We start from the raw sequence: 5,347 nt of genomic DNA, 5'->3' as shown, positions 1-5,347 counted from the left end.
GAGACATCGTAAGTGGCTTGACGTGGTCATGCATTATGACTGCGAAATTCGGTATCACCCCGGGAAGGCGAATGTGGTCGTAGACGCTTTGAGCCACAATATGGGTAGTTTTGCTTATGAGAGTCTATGTATGAGGATTTTGATTGATTTGCCCTTGTTGTATTTGATCAGGGTGACTCAGGCTGAGGGTGTCAAGGAGGAAAATTGAAAACAGGAGAGACTCCGAGGTGAGATTGGCAAGTTTTCTACTGATAGTCATGGATTATTGACCCGATATGGTCGGGTTTGGGTGCTAGACTTTGGTGGGATGAGGTAGACTATGCTGGAGGAGGCACACAAGTCCATGTTTTCAATACACCCTAGAGCCACCAAGATGTCTCAGGATTTTAGGCTTAGCTACTGGTGGCCTTGCATGAAGAGAGAGATAGCCTGGTATGTCGAGAGGCGCTTGACTTGTTGGATTGTCAAGGCCGAGCACTAGCGGCCATTAGAGGCTCCCATGTGGAAATGGGAACATATTACTATGGATTTCATCAGTAAGTTACCTCGGACGGCTAAGGGATTTGACTTGATATGGGTGATAGTGGACCATTTGACCAAGAGCGCTCACTTTCTAGCCATTTGAGAGAGCTCTTCAGCCAAGAAGTTAGCTGAGTTATATGTGTACGAGATTGTTGCTTAACACGGTATTCCAGTCTCCATTGTATCTGATCGGGATGTTTGGTTCACATCTCGTTTTTGGCAGAAGTTCCATGAGAAACTGGGTATGAGGTTTCATCTTAGCACTACTTATCATTGTTGAGTTGAAAAGTTGTTGTGAGGTGTTGAAGTTTGTCTGAGTTGTTATATGTGTCAAAGTTTGTTTGTATGTTAGTTTATTATAAGGGCATTATGTATCGAAGCTTAAGTGTCTTAGTCCCTTATATTTTTTGTATGCTTTCTTTATCCCTATATATATGGGATGAGTACTAGAATTAGAGATGAGCATCATAATTCAACTTGTACTCTCTGAATGTTCTCTGTATTCCAGAAAGTGTAATCGATCCATACATATTATATTTAGATTTTGTGTTCTTAATTCTTTCTTAACTATGATCTCGTATCACAGCAGAATTCGTTTTGTTTTGATATGATTTTCTTAGGTTTTAAAAAGGTTTTGAATCTCGTTCTAGATTCAAAATATTCCGCTCTTTTGATTCTGAAAATCATCACAGATCATCTGTTTTGATTCGATTCTGCCTACAGTTAGTTTGATCGAGTAATTCGTGTAAATTTTCTGGAAGTTTTGTCAATCAAATTTCAATTTCTGAAGCTTTTCAAAAATTTCATCCGTACAATAATGGCAAACTTTAACATGAACACCATGAATTCATACTGTCATCTTCTTGGTTCATCCATAAAAATTCCTATGTTGACTCCTGAGTTCTACAATCAATGGGTTGATCATATGGAGGACTATTTGAATGGAATAGATGAGGATCTCGGGAAATGCATCATTGGTGATGTTCATCCTCATATTGTTGTACAAAGTATTGGCACAATCCAGATGTTGAAGAACAGGATGAGAAACATAAGAAAAATGAAAAGAAATGTATACGTGAACTGTGTGGTGCACTTCCACCATTTGTATACAATTATGTAAGGAGCTGTAAAACTTCAAAGGAAATTTAGGATACGTGCTGAAGGAGAAGTATCAAGGTAGTGAGAAAACAAATATCAGTTCAGTCAAACAATGTTTGTTAGAATTGGGAGAGTTTAAGCAGAAGGAATGAGAGTCCATTAAGCTCTAGTATAATCGTTTGAATGAAATCATATTCAAATGTAACAAATATGGAGCTACAAGGTCTACAATGGTGTTCAATCTAACATTTATCATGGGACTTTGCATAGAATGGAGAAATGTTAACGTTATGATAAAGACACATCAAATTTTCGACTATTTTTCACTAAATGATCTCTACAATGTGTTAAAAGCACATGAATCTGTAGTAAATGAGATTGTTGAGGAAACAAAGATCATTCTGGGTGGTCCTCTAGCTCTTGTGTCGAAGGTTGCTGGAAGAGAGGTTGAGAAAGAAATTACTGAGAAGGAATATTCAGAAGATGAAGGCTTGATCATCAATTCTGATGACGAAGCATTGGCTTTTTATTCGAACAACCGAGTGAAGAAATTCTTCAAAAAGCCTTTTAATGCGAAGTCAAGAGCAAGTGATGTGAAAGGAAGTTTTTCAGGAAAGACTGTGAGTGAGGAAAAGAAAGTGGAGAAGAAGGACGCCAAGGTTGAAGATGTGAAGATGGAGAAAATTCTTAAAGGTGACTCAGGATTCGACTACCATTACCGTAATGGAACTAATCATATGGAAAGTGATTGTATGCTCAAGAAGAGGGATGAGAAAATGAGTAGAGTAAAGCATAAAGACTACTATGTTGAGAGGCTTGAAGAAGTGAGAGCAAAGGCAAAAGGTATGTCCTTTGTTGCGAAGGGAATGTCAAAAGAAGAAGGGGCATATCAAGTATGATCATTAGGTTCCAATGACGAAGAGATGCGAAATCCTACTCACGGATCAATGTTTTCAAGTTTCAAGGATGAAGATGAGGAAAAAGTCACTGGGAAGTGTTCTGTTTCGACATCTACTCACAAGTCCCCCATGACTTCGCAGGTATGTTCTCTTTTGCAATCTTTTAATATTCCATCTAGTGCATATGATTCGATATTATCTAAGTTTGATAAAGCTATTACTTATGTTAATAATCTTCTTATTTCTGCTAGTAGTGATATGAAAAAGTTCAATAAACAACTACTAGAAACTCAGAGGATTTTGGAGAACAAGAAAACTTTGATAGATAAATTAGACTTACAATTGACTCATGTAATGTGTGATTGTGACAGTCTTAGATCTGATAATAAACATTTGCATAAACAACGAAACATTTATTATAGTACTGCAAAAAGGTTGTATGGGAAATTAACTGCTTTACATCATTCGTCTAATATTAGCAAAGAAAAGCATATGAAACTTCTGCCCTTTTTAGCTTTCGATACGGAGAAAATAGACTCAACTTCCTATGACTGTGAAAAGAAAATCTCTAAATATGATAAGGTCCCAATAGATTCTTATGCATATGGTGTTGCGAAAATTGATGAATGTTTAGATGCAAATGATCTTGTTAACATTGTAAACGAGACCTTGCCCAGAAATGAACAAATCAATATTTTGAAAAGAACTAAGAATTCAACATCTAACTTTCACAACAATTTTGCTGATATCGAAGATGATTCTGATGATATGAGTGAAATTGAGGCGGAGAAAATTGTTGACTGTTCTTAGTTATCTGTCATTAATGTCACTTCTCTAGCAAAGGGTAAAGAAATATGTAATGATTCTTCGGCTAAAGTTGACATTAACCAACCTTCGTCTTCAAAAGTTCGTGATCCTGACCATGTGACTGTTGAAGATAGTCAGACAGATAGTGATGATGATAATGATGTTTCGAAAGAAACAACCATTCCCCGAGTTGTTGATCAAGTATACAAGGATACCGAGAAGTTCGACAAAATCCTGAAAGAAAAGGGTTCTCATTACCTTGAACGCACTACAGTCGTGTATCCTAACTTCAAATGTTCAGATGAAGTTATCTTCCCAAATTAGGTGTTTGTTACCTCAGGAAATGGTGCTAAAGTTAAACCTGAAATCAACAAAATTGTTGAAGAAGATAACAAGAAAGCTTCGAAAGACTGATTTTTCTCTAATCAAAGTACTGTCGAATATAACCTCACCAAGGGCTCATGCACTTTTCAAAGACAAAAACCAAAAAGAATATGGGTTGTTAAAACTGACACTTTAAAAGTTGAAAACCAAGAAAATGACGTTGTTTCTCAAAAATCCAAATTAAATGATCAAATTTTCAAAGATCAAATTGAAAAGGTTTCAAAAGAAAATGGAATTTAAAAGCGCCAAGCAAGAAAGAAAGTTTATTGGCAAAATATGGAGTCTTAAAAGAAACAAAATGTTTTGTTAAATAAATTGTTTGAAAAGAAAGAGTCTAAATCAGTTCATACAAATTCTCAAGACAAGTCTTTTGTTAAGAAAACAATTGTTCAAACTCAAAAAGTTTTGCCAAAACGTCAACCACAAGTTTCGACATCAAATTCAAAACAAAATTTTCAAAAATCAAACAAAGAGAATTTTGTACAACATCAAACGTCAAAGAATTTTGTTCATCACTCTCAAAACAAATGGTTTCCATAAAATATAAGAAATGGTTTTCAACCAAATGAACAAAGGAATTCTTCTCAATTTTCTAATTAGTGAAGATTTTTGAATGGTTCACAAGTTTTTCTCAATCAAATGTTTGTTATCAAAAAGATTTTCCAAATCGTTTTCAATCACAAGTCAAACCTAGTTTTTCAAAACAACATTTTGAACAGTTAAATGTTAATGGAAAGAGAAATGTGATGTTTAAACCTACACAACCTCATTTTCATAATCCATCTTCGAAGAAGCCAAGTAATGTTTCGTTTTCAAAAGGAACAAACAATGTCAAAAACATCAAGCACTGGTTGGAAGGGAAAGGCAAAGTTTATCAAACTGGGAAGTTTTCACAAGAAGAAATCAAGGTTGCATATGAAGATTACTTGAATGAGTCTTCTAACGGAAGTTCATCATCCAAAGAGTCGAATCCCTCTGTTCGACAATGGAAAGGTGTTCCAAAAATGAAAGTTGATGTAAACCAAACTGAGAAGGTTAAAGGGAAATTTAGTGTTGATTTTAAACCAACGAATGATTTCATTTCAAGACCCTCTTATCATGAAGTGGTATTAATTGATAGTTTGAATTCGAAAGTTCGTAATTGGGTTATAGGATCTAGGTTTCATCATGAATTTTGCTCTAATAACCAAGGACCCAAATAGCCTTAGGGACCTAAATTCTTTCATTGATTGCAGGATTTGTGTGATGAGTAATATGATGACAAATGGTACATTGATAGTGGTTGCTTTCGTCACATGACTGGTCAGAAGCAAAACTTGCGAGACTATCGAAGTCTTGATAATGTTGGAGTAGTGAAGTTTGGCAACAATCATAAATGTTATGTCAAAGGTTATGGTAAAGTTACAAATGGCAAGTTCACTGTCAACATGGTTGCATATGTCGAAGGTATTCAACATAACATGATTACTGTTTCGCAGTTAGTTGTGGGCACTGGCAATCTGGTTGTTTTTAATGAAGAAGGTAGTATGATTTCGAACATCGATACAAAAGAAGTTGTTCTAAAATCCAAAGAAAAAGTGATATGTCTACTCTTGACATCAAACCAATTGTTGGTGTTCTCTCAGTCTGCTTACTCT

Source organism: Lactuca sativa, chromosome 2 (assembly GCF_002870075.4).
Source record: "Lactuca sativa cultivar Salinas chromosome 2, Lsat_Salinas_v11, whole genome shotgun sequence".
Classification (NCBI taxonomy): Eukaryota; Viridiplantae; Streptophyta; class Magnoliopsida; order Asterales; family Asteraceae; genus Lactuca; species Lactuca sativa.
This window is presented reverse-complemented; position numbering follows the sequence as displayed.